Source organism: Rattus rattus, chromosome 3 (assembly GCF_011064425.1).
Source record: "Rattus rattus isolate New Zealand chromosome 3, Rrattus_CSIRO_v1, whole genome shotgun sequence".
NCBI classification, from domain to species: domain Eukaryota; kingdom Metazoa; phylum Chordata; class Mammalia; order Rodentia; family Muridae; genus Rattus; species Rattus rattus.
In genome coordinates, this window is record NC_046156.1 from 119868078 (window position 1) to 119885471 (window position 17394).

Below are 17394 nucleotides of genomic sequence, written 5' to 3' on the forward strand. Positions count from 1 at the left end.
ACTTGGCTAGAGTAAGAATGCCTGTCACTTTCCACAATGCCTGAGAGACAGGTGTCTCAGGAAGCTGTAAGAGACTGACAGAACTCCACAGAAGAAATGCCACTGACCAGAATCTCATGGCCAGCATATTCAAAGTGGTTTCAGGATAGAGAGGGTATAAAGAGATGGACAGAAAGGAATGTCAGAGACTAAAATAATTGACAACATAATTATTCTCTATTGTGAGTGCACATGATGTGTGTATGTCTGTGTGTATGTCTGTGTGTGTGTCTGTGGTGCATGTGTGTATGTGAGTGTGTGTGTGCGTGTGTGTATGTGTATGTCTGTGTGTCTGTGTGTGTGTGTGTGTGTGTGTCTGTGTGTGTGTGTGTGTGTGTGTGTGTGTGTGTGTGTGTGTCTGTGTGTGTGTGTGTGTGTGTGTGTGTGTGCATGTGTGTGTGTGTGTGTGTGTGTGTGTCTGTGTGTCTGTGTGTGTCTGTGTATGTATGATATGTGTATGTATGTAAGTGTGTGTGTGTGTGTGTGTGTGTGTGTGTGTGTGTGTGTGTGTGTCTGTGTGTGGGTCTATGTGTGTGTCTGTGTGTGTGTTTGTATATGTGTGTATGTGTATATGTGTGTGTATGTGTGTGTCTGTGTGTGTGTGTGTGTGTGAGTGCTTGTGTGTGTGTGTCTTGTGTGTGTGTGTCTGTGTGTGTGTGTGTGTGTGTGTGTGTGTGTGTAGGTGTGAAGATGTGTGTGTGTGTGCGGGTGTGTGTCTGTGTGTGTGTCATCCACCGTGTGTGTGTGTGTGTGTACGTGTGTGTGTGTGTGTGTGTGTGTGTGTGTACCTGTGTGAAAGCCCTGTGGAGGTGGCAGGGAAACTCTATGGAGGTGATACTCTTTATTACTATTTACATGGCCTCGAACAGAGCTCACTAGGCTTGCAAGCCTTTACCCACTGAGCCATCTCAAACCGAAAGTGGCATTTTGAGAATGCAAGGGAGAATGACCTTGTTTCTGGATCCTTGGGGAAGTGATTCTAAGATTATCAGAAATACTCGGTGTCATCGTTATTACCCGTTCTGTGGAGCTTCACACAAACTGCATGGCAGCACTCAAATGTCTGGACAAGCCTCCAGCAGTTTCACCAAGGTTCTGAAGCAGCAATGTGGCCCTCTCTTTCTAGGACAGATTTCCAGTGATCAGTAGTCAGACGCACTTCGAGAAAAAACTGACCTCCTGGGTTGGATGCTTCCTATGACTGAGTGATAGGAAAGATTCTGTGGTTTATAAAGTGATTGTTCTGGTCTCACAGGGGTTGCTGCTGTGTTAGGTGTGTATCAGAAGGTGGCAGAGAGGAGAGAGGCTGTGTCTATGCTCAGTGTTCTGACCTGCAAACATCTGAATGGTCAATAGTGTAAGCTCCCCGAGGAAAGCAAGCCTAAACAAACACCAGCCTGGTGCCATGGGCTCTGAACATCATGCAGGCCTGGAGGATGGTGGTGGCAGACCATGCCAGAGATAACACCTGTCTGGGGCCATAATGCATGGATGGGGCACAGCGCTTCTGAGACCACTCCTGAGATGACCCCAGACACTCAGGGACCCCAGGCACCACTAAGAGGAGCAAGTAAGTGGTGGAGAAATGGAAGAGAAAGAGAAACAGAAGGATGTGGGCACAATGAAGAGAGGCAGAACTGTGGACTGGAGGGTAGTGAGGAACAGTCTGATGTGAGTAGCCAGTGATGCCACCTGGGACCATGGTGGGACCCTAGACTGCGATGTCACTGGGGACCACATGTGTCCATGGCCCTGCAGAAGCAGGGATCTGTTACTACCAAAGACCAGGAAGATGTCCAGTTCCTAGTTTGGGCTGCTGCCTGGGGACATGTTAATGTGTGAGGGCTGTACGGAACTGGCCTCATCTCTTGCCTGGGCATTGTGGGAGGGCTGGCCCTGAGGGCACAGGAACAGGAGAACTGAGCCCACCCCTAGCCAGCTGCAGTACTGGGGAGAGCCAGCCCCCCACATTTTGGGAGTTGTGGGTGAGCCAGCTCTGACAATATGAGCATGGGAAAGCTGGCCCTGCCATGCATGCTACTCTGGTGCAGGTGCATTGGCATGGATAGGGGGTGTGGCCCTGGGGTCATGAGAGCAGGAGCTGACCCTTACCCTTACCTGTTGTAGCACTCAGAAGAGTAGGCCCTATACCTCTACTCAGCAGCACAGTAGGACTGGTCTTAGTTGTGGGCACTGAAGGTGAGCCAGCCCTGAGGGCATGGACACAGGAGAGCTATCCCTGCCTCTTTTCTGCTGTGCAGAGATGCCCCCTCCCTTTTCTTGTCCCTTTCTACCTGTGGCAGGTGGGAGAGCTGGCCCCAGGGTCATGAGAGTGGGGGAACTGGCCCCATCCCTCACTGGCTGCAACACTCAGGAGAGTGGGCTCTGCACAATAGAGCTGGCCCTGATGGCTTAGACATCGATGAGGCAGCCCCAAGGGCGTGAGGTCAGGAGAGCTGACTCTGACTCTTGCTGGCTTTGGCACTGGATGGGCCAGCCAGGGCAGAGCGGGAGAGCTCACCCCTGTGGTGTGTGTACAGATGGCTGGTGTGCTGAGCAGCTCAGATACCTCCTAGGCCCAGATCCAGGTCTTTGAATTGGCCCTAACCTAACATCTACTCCATGGATGAACTGCTGGAGGTTGTGAAGGGGCCGGTCCTACAGATCCAGAACTATGGGATCTCCATGACATAGGGTAACAACAGGACTCCCAGAGGAGGTCCAGTATTGATAGTGTAGCAGAAGCAGGAGGCTTCATACCAGACCGAAGACTCATGGCATTGAACATTTGCAAGCAAAGAAGTGTGGCCTGAAGGGTGTACTGTGAGACACACTGTGACCCACTACAGCTTCCACAATGAGATTTTTTTTCTCTTTTGAGGGGGAGGTTGCAAGGGTGGAGGTTGGGTATGAGAAGAGGAGATGAGTGGGATTGGGGTACATGGTGTGAAATTCACAAAGAACCCATAAAAAGTTCAAAAAGTACTTTTATTTTTTGCAATTATAATTATGTAATTTATCTCTCCCTTTTCCTCCCTTTATACCCTCCACATAACCCTTTCTTCTCTTTTCCAAATTCATGCCTTTTTTCATAATTGTTGTTATATACCTATATGTATGTGCATATACATATGTATCCCTAAATACACAAGCACAGCCTGCTCAGTGTGTGTAGTGTTACTTGTATGTGTGTTTCCAGGGCTGACCGTTCTGGATAATCACTCCATGGGCTGTTCCTTGGGGAAGGCCATTTCTACAGCTGGGCATTCCTCAGTAGCCTGTAGCTCTTTGTGTAGCCTTGAGGCCTCATGGGCTTTTCCTAGCAATTTAGACATTCTTAAATGTCTAAGATGGGTGTGGTGGTGTGTGCTTCATGACTCTCTGCCTCCTGTTCTCATCCGAGTGTTTGTGTGTTCATTTACAGCTATGAGTATTTAACATTGTTTGTTTGTTTGTTTATACTTGGTCTCATGTCACAGGCTGACCTTGAACTCACAACATACTTGAGGATGACCATGTAATTCTCATCTTCCTGCTTTACCTCCCGAGTGCTGGGGTTAAAGGTGTTTGCCAGCCACTCTGCTGATGTGGTTCTGGGGGTGTGTTTGCTGTGCAGGTGCTCTACCAGCTAAGCTTCATCTTCACCCACCTCACCCCTTTACCTTGACATCACGGTGTCACGAGGAGGTCAGGTTCCCAGCTCAGAGTCCACTGGAGGATACCCAGCACCCCTCAGAGGACATGACGAATATGGACCCATGACTGGATCCACTCTGCCTGATACTGCAAGGCCACCTTCATCAAACACTGCCTCCAGTTGGCTCACTGCTAACATCACAGAATGGTGATTGTTTTTGTACATAACCCTTCCACCTTTCTGATTTTTCCCCTCTAGAACCTATGATTGGAGCAAAGGAAAGACAGAATATTAAAATTCCACTTTCGCATTGCTGAATACTTTCCCGATCATATTAGCATAGTGGGGCTAGGAGGGAAGGCAGAGGTGCATGTCCAGTTAGGTGCATCTTAGCAGAGCCTTGCAGTTTTTGTTTTTTTCTTTTATTGGATATTTTTAATTTTCATTTCAAATGTTATTCCCTTTCCTGGTTTCCCGTCCAGAAACCCCCTATCCCATTCCCCTCTTACCCTGCTTCTGTGAAGGTGTTCCCTCACCCAACCACCCACCCCTTACTGCCTCCCCGCCCTGACATCCCCCTACACTGGGGCATTGAACCTTGACAGGACCAAGGGCCTCTCCTCCCATTGATGCCCAGCAAGGCCATCCTTTGCTTCATATGTGGCTAGGGCCATAGGTCCAATCCTGTGTACTCTCTGGATGGTGGCTTAGTCCCTTGGAGCTCTGGGGGGTCTCAATGTTCATGAAATTCTTAGACAAATGGATGGAACTAGAAAATATCATCCAGAGGGAGGTAACCCAATCACAGAAACACACTCATGGTATGCACTCATTGATAAGTGGATATTAGCCCAAACGCTCGAATTACCCAAGATACAGTCCATAGACCACAGGAAACTCAAGAAGAAGGAAGACCAAAGTGTGGATGCTTCAGTCCTTCTTAGAAGGGGGAACAAAAATACTTACAAGAGGAAATACAGAGACAAAGTATGGAGCAGAGACTGAAGAAAAGGCCATCCAGAGACTGCCACACATGGTGATCCATCTCATATGCAGACACTAAACCTAGACAATATTGCTGATGCCAAGAAGTGCATGCTGACAGGAGTCTGATATAGCTGCCTCCTGAGAGGCTCTGCCAGAGCCTGACAAATACAGGGGTGGATGCTTGCAGTCAACTATTGAACTGAGAACAGAGTCCCCAATGGAGGAGTTAGAGAAAGGACTGAAGGAGCTGAAGGGGTTTGCAACCCCATAAGAATAAGAAGAACAATATCAACCAACCTTGTAGTTTATTTAAGACACTAGCTGAATGAAGGTAAAGTGAAAGACTGTTAATTCTCATTGAGTCAGTTGGTAGAATGAATATATATATATATATATATATATATATGCATGCCTTTTATTCCAGAACTAAAACCATTCCATTGATAACTACCGATCCAAATGGCACCTTTGAGAAGCAAAAATGTAACCTCTGGGTAAGTTATGTCCTCTGGAAGTTCTATTTTGAGAGCTTTCAGCCTTCTTGTGATGTGATGGGTCGGGTCCACCATCCTGCAGACTCATTTTCTGTTCTTTCATGCGATTACTTGGTCCTTCATAGGAGGGGTATCCGTCAACTTTCAAACTATATGTCCCATCCAGTGTCGATGTCTCAGCTGTAAATCTGTGAGACACTAAGAAGAGGCTCTCAGAGGTATTCTCGGTATAAGAGAACATCCATATCGACGTCAATTATTGGTGGCCTGGGAAGTTGAACAACCTTAAGGATGTTTGTGCACTGATTTTTAACTCTTGAAACGCCACGGAAGTACCTCTATGTCTATAGAAAACAACCTAAAGACCCTTGTTTCAAATAACACCCTGTGTGTAGTAGACGCGGACTGTTCCTATGGAAACAGGTTTTCTCTAGTTCGTTCCGCTGCTGCCATCTAGAGCACAAAGGAAGTACAGCAAGCTATAATGCGTCATTTCCCCTACACCCAACCCCGCACCCCTGGGCTGCCTGTAAGCCAGTGAGTACGTCCTGACTCCTGCCCTTTTTCAGTTTATATTCCAGGGTTCTTGGCGGAAGGATGGATTGATCCTGTCCAACTGAGCACATGCGGGAGCAGAGTGAGCCTGGTGCCCCTCAGTTCTCTCACACCTGCGGCTCCCCTCTCATCACGGATGTGAAGTAGGAAAGAAATAGTTGATAAACTTGAGGTGTGATTCTTAGTGCCCGCTCTGCAGAGTTCCTGTGGAGGCTGCGAGGCACCTGCACCTTTAAGGAGGATTAAAATGTCTTCTTAATGAATTCTCTTGCAGGACTGGATTGGTAACCCCGCGAGTACAAAGTGATCTTGGACCCCCCCCCTTCTATAATACTGTGTTCTGTGCTTCCTGCTCCCTTTTTCCACTTAGCTAAATCACCAGGAGTCCTCACTAGAAGCTGGGCAGATGGCCATGGCATCTTCTTGAACTTTTTCCTGTCTCCTAATTTGTGAGCCAAGGGAAACTGCATAAAGTGTACGGTCTCAGAAATTGTTTTAAACTAACAGAAAGTGAGCTTGTGGGCTTCCATCTCATCTGTTTTTAGGAAGAGACTTCTAGATTGAATACATAAAAACCAAGTGGCAATAAAATTATGCATATGTGAAGTCACATCTCAGTTGCTCCGTATTGTGTTGTCTTTAACTCCTCCAGTCATGGCACCAAGGAACCTCAAAGTCAATACACAAGAAGCTCCTCCCCAGGGATACCCACCACCCCCTAGAACTTGCTCTAAAAGGACATCTGTCCCATTTGGCAGAAGTGATTTAAGTTTCTGCTTCCCTCACAAAGGAGGGTGGCCTTCATCTACTGATGTTGTTGTAGCCCTTACACTGAGTAGACATTTCATGAGCATTGTTAATGAATAAATGAAAGCGTGTGAGTTTCTCAGAAGTTTAGTGAGGGATATTGCCGTAATAGCATAATTCCAGGCCAGTAGGCAGCCGCTTCTGACAGGTGTGTGGTTAGAGTGCTGGAGCCTCTGATCTGTCATTAGCTTCTTTACACCATCCCTGTCATTAGATGGTGTGTTTGGACAAATTGTAACAAGTTTCTTAAGTGCAGACAAGCCACAGTGCTGCAGCAGTAACACCTCTCTCCCCAGCACGGGGTGGTTAAGCTTACGGCTAGTTGGAGGGAAACCACGCCCATTGTGAGCCTAGCAAACAGTAACAACAATGAGCAGAGTTCTGACCACCACCACAGTAGGTGTGGAAGCCAACTGCAGCCTTAGGACTTGGGTGGCTGAGGCAAGAGGATTGCCAGTGTGAGACCTTCTCTCAGACAACCAAAGCCAAACAGAAAAGTCTAGGCAAACAGGGTCAAATTAAGAACAAAACTAACCACAGGGAAGATTCCAGTTGTAGCTGAGTGGCAAAATGTGGTTTAGTGCTCATGAGTGCACGGTGCATGTGGCTTGAGTTTGATCCTCAGCATGGACCCCACCTCAAAAGGAAGGCACCCTGGGTTGTTGTTACTTACTGGTAAATTACAGTGTCAGATGCTGTGTTAGTGAATGGTCTGTGAGTCAAAGGGACAGAATGGAGATACCGTTCAAGTAGCCGGAATTGTTTATATACCCACCAAATGCCCACAGGAAGACCAGGTGGACCTTAGACTCACTATGCTGCCCAGGCTGGCTCTGAACTCTTGATTCTTTTGTGCTGGGTGGGTGTACTCTCACGCCTGGCTAGAACTTAGAACTCACAAAAACTCCCACAGTAGTAACCGGGCACAAAAGCGATGTTAGAAAAATGTGCAATTGTTATGAAATCAATTATAGCTTAGACATTAAATAACTCCTCTGTCGGACTGTTAGCAGTTCCAGTGGATGACCTCCAGCGCCCGCCGCCCTCCCTCCCTCCCTCCCTCCCTCCCTCCCTTCCTTCTTCCTCCCTTCCTTCCTCCTTCCTTCTCTTTTTCTTCCTTCCGGTACACTATGAGAGTGGTGTAAGCTGTCCCCCTCCACGAGACTGGCCGTTGAGACCCTGTCTCTACCCTCAACACACATGTGCTCAGCTATGGCTCCTGCATCTTCTTCCGGTCTTCTTTATTAGATCTGGCTTTTTTCTTTTCAAACCTGGGTTCTGGGTCAGGTCCTCATGCCTGCGAGGTATGTGCTTTACTGACTGAGCCTCTACCTACCCAGCAGTACCAACGTGGTCTCTGTTTCACGTCTGTCCATTTATTTACTGTGCGTGTGCCCACAGGCACATGCCATGGATGCTTGTGTGGAGGTCAGAGGACAACTTGTGAGAGTCGGTTCTCGACCTCCACCATGTGGGTTTCAGGGGTGCCCATACCTCCCTGGCCTCATCACCATGATTTTCAAATGGTGAACAATTACAAATATTGAACAGCCCAGGGACAGCACCACCCACAATGGGCTGGGTCCTCCTCCCTTGATCACTAACTGAGAAAATGCCTTACAGCTGGGTCTCATGGAGGCATTTCCTCGAGAGAGGCTCCTTTCTCTGTGACAACTCCAGTTTGTGTCAAGTTGACACCCACCCATACACAGGACCGTGGGCTGCATCCCCTGCTCCTTGACCCAACTCTACCTGGCTTTACCCTGAACATAAATGGTCCCATCTATTGATTGATGATCTTTCAAATGTGGGTAGTTGATTACTCTTTTTCTTCATCTTCAAAATTTCTTTCAAACCTGGAGCCTAGTGAGGTGACTCCCTGGGTGAAGGAGGTACTCGCTGAGAATGCCTGGAACTCCACCTTCACACCCCCCAAAAGGTCCAGATGCAAACCCATGCATCTGTAAGTAATCCAAGCACTCGAAGCCATCAGAGCAGCTGGCCTGAAGTATACACATACACACGAACAGAAACAAGAAAGACCCACCCACACACCACACACACACACACACACACACACACACACACACACACACACACACACACACACACACACCACACACACACACACACACACACACACACACACACACACACACACACACACACACACACCACAACAGACAACAGATAACATAAGTCCGTTCAACCAGCTCTTGACTGAAGTAGAAGTTGAAAGATGTTTGATTCTTTCCTATGCCCTGTGTCCATATTCTGCACAGCACACGGGAAGATACTCTCGAATTGTAAATCGCATCTCTCTGTAATCAGAGTAAAATCTAAACTTCCATGTGAAGTCCACCTCACCCTGCTTCTCAATCCCAAAGCCCTTCTGTGCAAGTTCATTCTGCACTAGGTTTTGATCTCATTTTTCCTTTCAATGGAAACATCTACTCAGCTTACATAATATTTGAGCCATAGAAATCTGAAACCAGGGCTGGCAGAGGTGGGGGTGTGGGGTGAGATGCTCCGTACCTAGAACCCGTGGAAAACATTGTGCATGCTGGCACACGCCTGTAATCCCAGCAGCAAGGTGGAGAGTCAGGTGGCTCTCAACGGCTTCCTGGCCAGGCAGCCTGGCCTACTTGTCGATTCTTGGATCAGGGAGAGAAAATAAGTACCTAAGGCTGACATTGTCCTCGGCCTCCACATGCATGTGCATACACATGTACCCATAGGAACACACATACACATACATAGATACACAGTGCAAATCTGTCATTACCTGTCGTGTTGGTTAATTATATTTTTATTACCTCATTAACACACTTATATCTTGTCTCCTCTATGAGAAGATGTAAACACCCAAACTCCATGGTCCTCTGTGCTTGCTTGGGAAGGTATGTGATGGTGTCATCCATCTACAGTGGCACTCAGTGAATTCTGTTAGTGGATGAACCGCTTTCCCAAGACCCCCTGGAATTCACTGTGCTGTGTGCACGTGTCTGTGTCATAACCATCTTATTAAATGAAGATTGTTTCTATTTTTTAATTATTTTATTTACTTACATTCCAAATGCTGTCCCCTCTCAGTCCCCCCTCCCAGAGTTCTTCACTCCATCTCCCTCCCTTTACCTCTAAGAGGGTGCCCCCGACTCCTCCCACCCCCTATTCCCCACATCCCCCTTCCCCTGGGGCATCAAGTGTCCACAGGGTAGGCGCATCCTCACCGAGGCCAGACAAGGCAGTCCTCTGCTACATATGCATGTGTGCTCTTTGGTTGGTGGGTCAGTCTCTGAGAGCTCCCACGGGTCCAGGTCACGCAGCTGGTAGGAATTGCCTTTAAAGCGAAACTTCTTTATTGTGAAACCTTAAACAAAAGCACCCAGCATTAAGAAAGTACAAGGGGAGGGGCAGGAGAAATGGCTCAGTGACTGAGCACGTGGCCAGCTCTTGCAAAGGGCCACACCTAACTCACAACCACCTATAACTCCAGCTCCAGAGTTCTAAGGTCCTCTCTGGTCTTCCTGTGATGCACATAAACCCATGCAAGTACACAGACGCATGTATAAAATAACTTTTGAGTCTTTAAAATGTATTTTTAAAGGGAAAGTAAAACAACTCTCAATCTCACACAGAGATGTGGACGTGGTTTACTATAATTAACACAGTTAGAACTGAAAGACCCCCGGAGCAGGGAGACCCTCACTCAAGTTTCGGGATGATTCGACCCCCCAAGAACTCATGTGAGACCGTCCTTGCTGTAATAAACATGAGGTTTATTAATAGGAACCAGTGCACTGGGTTCGAGACTCGTATCCCACGCAGGGGCAGTGGAGTTCGACCCCCAGTAACTAAGACAAGGGGAATTTAAAGGAAGAAACCTCAACCCCAGAGGGTAGGGAGGGCATCATTGGAAAATGTCAAGAATACCAGTGAAAAATCACAAGGAGGAGCTTCCTGTTTCTCAAGATTGTTTACTTTATGGTCCATCAGTTCCTGGGAGAAGCTTCCTGCTTCTCAAGATTATTCTCTAAGATTTTAATCTAACTTTATGTTCAGCTAGTACAGGTAGAGGGCAGGGTCTGGAATTTGAGGTATTTAGGGCTTTTTTAAACTTCTGACTTCTTAGCTGCATTTTTTATTCTTTTCAGAAACCTCACATATGCTGCTTTGTTCGGTTGTTGCATTATGTTCTTGGGATAAATTCCCAGATGTAGGATTGCCCAGTCAGGATGTCACTCATTTGATTTGGGAAGTGGGCGGGGGAAGATAGCTCAGTGGTCAGGGGTTCTTGTCCATTCCCAGCATTCAGAGACTTACAGTCCCTTGTAACTCCAGTTCAGGGCACACGGTACCATTTTCTGACCATCAAAAGTACCAGGTATGCAGACATAAATGCAGGTAAAACACAGTACTTGAAAACAAAACAGAAAACCAACTGTTTCTGGATTTTCCTAAAGTGCCCTTATAATTTCAACTCCGGAGTTTGCAGATGCTTCTAAGCAAGTGCACACGTTCCCTCTCTCCAGATGTATCCAGATATATTTATCTTCCAAGCAAGTGACAAAGCTGTCATCGTAGAGACAAATAAAAAGTATGTCTCTGATCGTTTAGTTTCATCACCATGCTTCCTGCTGAGGTGGACAGTACTGTGGTTCTGTGGCAAGCTGGCTGGCGAGCTGGTGTTTCACACTTCGTGTAGTAAAAGGAAAGGAACACAATTTAGTCCTATGTGGTCTGGATGTGTGACGGAAGTCAGCTCTTTCTTGTATTGATTTATAAGGATTCTTCATGGATTCAAATATCCTGCTTCTCTATGATGCTCTCTATCCTGCTTCACACATACTTTCTACTTGTTTTTCTTTTTTTCTGGAATCTTTTGATACATCTATTCTGCACATAAAATACTAAAAGTCAAATACTATTTTAATACTATCCCCATTGCATGCTATTAGATGTCTTCCCTTTGTCTCGATTCTTATTCCCTGGATATCACATGAAGCTTGGAAGAGCCAGCCTGTGTATGTCACTTTTCCTCATCTGCATATTTAGTCTCTGTATATACACCTTTACACTGTGACTAATTTCCCTAGTCCCTTTCTGGGGACTTGTATATCTTAATATGTTATTAGAAAAATGGTATAATTAATAATAGTGCGGGTTGGGATTTAGCTCAGTGGTAGGCGCTTGCCCTAGCAAGCGTTAAAGGCCCTGGGTTCGGTCCCCAGCTCCGGAAAAAAAAAAAAAAAAAAAAGTAATAGTGCACAGTGTCTTTGGCACACTCACGGACATGCCTCTAGGGCATGTTCGTGGGATGGAGTAGAGCACTACTGACTCAGAGGATAACAGTTTGCTCTTATGCAATTGAGCCATGTTAGATCTTCCAGTCAGCCTTGACTGTCCTTACCGCATCTTCAACAACAGGCGAATGTCAGATAAAGAGAAAGCAAGCATTATTCCCACAGTTGAGATATTTATATGCACTCATAAAAACTGCTTGCCTGGGGAGATTACACAATAGAAGCACTTGCTGTCCAACCCTCAGCACCAACGTTCTATCACTGGAGTCCACACAAAACAAAACAAAACAAAAGAAAACAAAACAAAAGAAAACAAAACAAAACAGGAGAGTCGTCCTGATGTTTGTGGGCCAGCCATTTTGGAGAAGCAATAGAAGCAGCAGAAACAAGATCCTGCAGCAGGAAGGTAGGAGGAGAGGGCTGCACCTACGATTTGTGCAGCAAGCTGCACGTGCACACTCTGGATGTGCACACACGGGATGTGCACACTCTGGTATAGGCATGCTTGGACTCACACACGTGCGCACATGAGCACACACATGCACATGCAAATATTTTGGAAAGTTTGTTGATGTTCTTCTTACATATTTTCCTGTATGTTTTTACTCATTTTCTTATTGAGTTATGGATCCTTAATACATACTTTGAAATATAACCTTTTCCTTGATGTGAGCGAGTGGGTTTTTCCATTTGCTGTTGATGGCTCATTTACTTTGCCTGTGTTCTTTTTTCTGTAAGTAATTTTTAAAAAAATTGACATTGGACAACTCTGTTGGGGTTCAGGAACCACCACACGAACTGTATGACCACTGATCTCAGTTAAGCAAAACTATTTTATTGAATGCATACCCTAATACTAGTCAGACCAGGGACATAGCTCAGAACTATGACAATGGATATCTTTTTCTGTCAGCTTATAAAGGAAAAAACCCCAGTGAGTTCATAAGCAGGTGTGGGAAGTGCTGCTTGGTGGTCAGCTCTGACTCCAGATATCTAAGACATAACAGTTCACATTGACCTCTGACTTGATGGGTCCTACATAAAACTTTGTGGGATTTCTTAAGATTAGCAAACCTCATACAGAACATTCAGAACATATAGAACAAAACAGGGTGTGTGGTCAGCACGTCCTTGCTCTGAGCCAAGTCACGTCTCAGTGTCAATGATGACAGGCATGGTATAGCAACAACATAAAATAGCTGGCAGGCAGGGAACAAAATGGCTACAGCTGTTCTGAGGGTGGAGGGAGGAGTATCTGACTACAACACACAACTAACTCATTGCTTTTCCTTTAGAAATCTTGGGGTTTTGTAAATATAAAGGCCATCTTTATTTTACAGCTTTGGGGAACATGGCAATGGGGTCTTATTTCTATGCTGATGTCTGACATTTAAGCCTCTGACTCTCTGGGATCTCTTTCCAACTAAGGAGCAATGACAAACTGACTTACTCCACACCTGCATGGGCACTCAAGGGCTTGGTGCTCCAGCTTTAAGCTAATGACTAATGTGCCTCTGACGTCAGACTGTGTTTTATGCTTTTGCTTGTGTTTCTGGGCTCCTCTGTCTAGTCATTCACAGTCCAACATTACTGTTTCATAGATTTGCCTGCCTCTGCTCTCCTGAGTTCTGTGATTAAAGGCATGAGCCACCATGACTGCTATGTATGATTTTCAGTATTTGCCATTGTTATAGGTATAAGCTATTTTTATTTTGCATTTTCAAGAGAAATAGGGTGGGGTAATGTAAACGTTACTACTATATTTATGTTTAAAAATGTAATTGAGGACTGCAGAGATGGCTCAGCAGTTAAGAGTGCAGGGTGAACATGGTTGAGCATGTGTCCTGGTATAGTGGGGCATCTTTTGGGTTTCAGCCCAGGAGTGGTATAGCTGGGTCTTGAGGTAGAACTATTCCGGTTTTCTGAGACCTCGCTGATTTCCAGAGTGGTCGTGTAAGTTTGCACGCCTACCAGCAGTGGAGGAGTGTCCCCCTGGATCCAGCATGTGTTGTCGACTGAGATTTTGATCTTAACCATCCTGACAGGTACAAGATGGAATCTCAGGGTCGTTTTGATTTGCATCTCCCTGGTGACTAAGGATGTTGAATATTTCTTTAAGTCCTTCTTAGCCATTTGAAATTCCTCTGTTGAAAATTTTCTGTTTAGTTCTGTACCCCAGTTTTTAAAAATTGGGTTATTTGGTTTGCTGGTGTCTAACTTCTTGAGTTCTTTATATAATTTAGTTATTAGCCCTCTGTCCTGTGTAGGGTTGGTGAAGATCTTTTCCCATTCTGTAGGCTGCTGTTTTGTCCTTACAGTGTCCTCACAGAAGCTCTTCAGTTTCATGAGGCCCCATTTATTAATTGTTGATCTTAGTGCCTGGGCTATTAGTGTTCTGTTCATGAAGTTGTCTCGTACCAGTGCTTTCAAGACTATTCCTCATTTTTTTTCTTCTATTAGATTTAGTGTTTCTGGTTTTATGTTGAGGTCTTTGATCCACTTGGACTTGAGTTTTGTGTAGCATGATAAATATAGATATACTTGCATTCTCCTACATGAAGACATCCAGTAAGACCAGCACCATTTGTTGAAGATGCTTTATTTCTTCCAATGGAATTTTGGCTTCTTTGTCAAACTTCAGGTGTGGATACGTATATGGGTTTGTTTCTGGCTCTTTAATTTGATTCTATTGATCATCCTGACTGTTTTTTATACCAATATCATGCAGTTTTAATTACTATTGCTCTGTAGAACAGCTCGAGGTCAGGGATGGTGATACCTCCAACGGTTCCTTTATTGTATATGAGTGTTTTTCTTACCCTGTTTTTTTTTTCTGTATTATGCTGAGAATTGTTCTTTCAAGGTCTATAAAGAATTGTGTTGGAATTTTGATGGGAATTGCATAGTTCTACCTCAAGACACAGCTATATCACTCCTGTGCATATACCCAAAAGATCCTACTCCACACCACAAGGACACATGATCAACTATGTTCATAGCAGCATTATTCAAAATAGCCAGGAACTGGAAACACCCCAGATGTCCCTCAACTGAGGAATGGATTAAAAAAATGTAGTTCATTTACACAATGGAATACTACTCAGCTATTAAAAACAAGGCATCATGAAATTTGCAGGCAAATGGATGGAACTAGAAAATATAATTCCAAGTGAGGTAATCCTCACTTGGATCCAAGAGGACATGCATGGTATGTACTCACTTATAAGTGGATATGAGCCATAAAATACAGGATACCCACACTCCACTCCACAGACCCAAAGAAGCCAAATAATAAGGAGGTCACAAGGGAGGATGGTTGGATCTCATTCAGAAGGAGAAATAGGAGAGTCATCAGAGGTGGATGGAGGGAGGGAACTGGATGGGAGAGGATATGGGTAGGGGAAAGGGGTAATTATAGGCAGAGCCTTGGAGAGAGAGCCAGGAGAGTGAACCAAAATTGGAGGGGACAGGGAGTGGGGGTCATCTCTAAAATGTGCCAGAGACCTGGGATGGAGAAGGCTCCAAGGAGTCTGTGAGGGTGACGATAGCTGAGACTCCTAACAGTGGGAGATGTGGAGCCTGAAGTGGCCACCTCCTGTAGACTCCCAGTGGAGGAATAAGGACACCAATCCACCCACAAAACTTTCAACCCAAAATTAGTCCTGCCCACAAGAAGCACAGGGAGGAAGATGGAGCAGAGACTGCGGGAATGGCCAACCAATGACCGCCCCAACTTGAGAACTAATCCCCGACACTATCAATGATACTCTGTTATGCTTGCAGACAGAAGCCCAGCCTAACTGTCCTCTGAAAAGCTTCACCCAGTAGCTGATAGACACAGATGCAGAGACTCAAAGTCAAACATTAGATGGATCTCGGGAAATCTTATGGAAGAGTTGGGAGAAAGATTGAGGAACCCCAAGGAACCTTCTCCAGAAGACCAACAGAGTCAACTAACCCTTGGGTACTCCCAGAGACTGAACCACCAACCAAAGAGCATACATGGCTGGACCTAACCTACCCTCCCTGCCCCTCACATATGTGGTAAATGTGTTGCTTGGTCTTCATGTGGATCCCCCAACAACTGGAGTGGGGTTTACCCTGACTCTGTTGCCTGCTTGTGAATTCTGTTCTCCTAACTGAGCTGCCTTGTCTAGCCTCAGTGGGAGAGGATATGCCTAATCCTGCAGTGACAGTGCCACAGTGGGTTGATATCGAGGAGGGACCTCCCCCTTCTCAGAGGTGAAAGGACAGAAGGGATGAGGGAGAAGCTGTGTGTGTGTGTGTGGGGGGGACTGAGGAGGGAGCTTCTATCCTGACATAAAGTGAATACATAAATAAATTAATGGAAAGGACTTAAGTTCCATTTTGAAAACCCATGTTGGGCAACTTATAACTGCCCATAACTCCAGATCAGGAAATGTGGCGCCATGTTCTGATTTCTTCATGCACCTGCACTTATGTGCATCCTCCCTCCCCCCGTATAAAAAAGTAAAACAAAAACAAACAAACAAAAAAACTGAAAAAAGAGAAGGAGCCGGTTTATTCTGACCAGCAAAATCCTCTGTAAGTAACAGAAACTCAACAGGAAACTGTGGGACTTAACAAAGATGTGGTGTGTATTCCACTGTCTGTGCTCTGTAACACAGGTGTGGTGTGTGACCCTCTGTGCTCTGTAACACAGCTGTGGTGTATAACCGTCTGTACTCTGTAGCACAGGTGTGGTGTGTGACCCTCTGTGCTCTGTAGCACAGCTGTGGTGTATACCCTCTGTGCTCTGTAGCACAGGTGTGGTGTGTAACCCTTTGTCTGTGCTCTGTAACACAGGTGTGGTATGTGACCCTCTGTGCTCTGTAGCACAGGTGTGGTGTGTGACCCTCTGTGCTCTGTGGCACAGGTATAGTGTGTAACTCTGTACTCTGTAGCACAGGTGTGGTGTGTGACCCTCTGTGCTCTGTAACACAGGTGTGGTGTGTAACCTTCCACCTACATTCTGATACTGTGTATTGCTCCATATTGTATTTTTCATGTATCTTCTCAGGACAAAAGTCCAGCCCAGGATCATATTAATTATGTATTCTTGATCATTGATGGTCTACCTCCCCATCATCTTCGTTTATATTAACAGATTTAAAGACTATGCATTATTTTTAATTTTTTCATTTATTTAAAATAGATCCTTTTCTCATACAGTATTTCTTGATTAGAGTTTCCTCTCTCTCTCTACTGCTCCCCCAGTACCTACCCACATCCCCTTTCCTCTAGATTCACTCCCTTTCTGTCTCTCACTAGAAATGAATGGGCTTCTGGGAGAAAACAACCAAAGGTGACAAAACAAAATATATTAAGATCGAAGACCATTGCACCAAAGCTTGACAAGGCATCGCAACAGAAGGAAAAGTCCTAAAAACAAGTACCAGAATCGGAGACCCACTTGTCCACTCATTCAAGAATCCCATGAAAACACTAACCTGAAAGCCGTAATACACACACACAGGATTTGGTGAAGACCTGAGTGGGCCGTGTGCTTGCTGCTTCAGTCTCTGTGAGCTCGTATGAGCCTTGCTCATTT

The 17394-nt window shown here is 45.7% G+C and overlaps 1 non-coding gene across 1 annotated transcript; it reads left to right on the plus strand.

The window, feature by feature from the left end:
* Nucleotides 1-1276: 1276 nt before the first annotated feature.
* Nucleotides 1277-1404, plus strand: LOC116897590. Its single transcript, XR_004387593.1, has one exon. It is a non-coding gene; the product is annotated as a small nucleolar RNA SNORA17 (small nucleolar RNA).
* The last annotated feature ends 15990 nt before the right edge of the window (nt 1405-17394 follow it).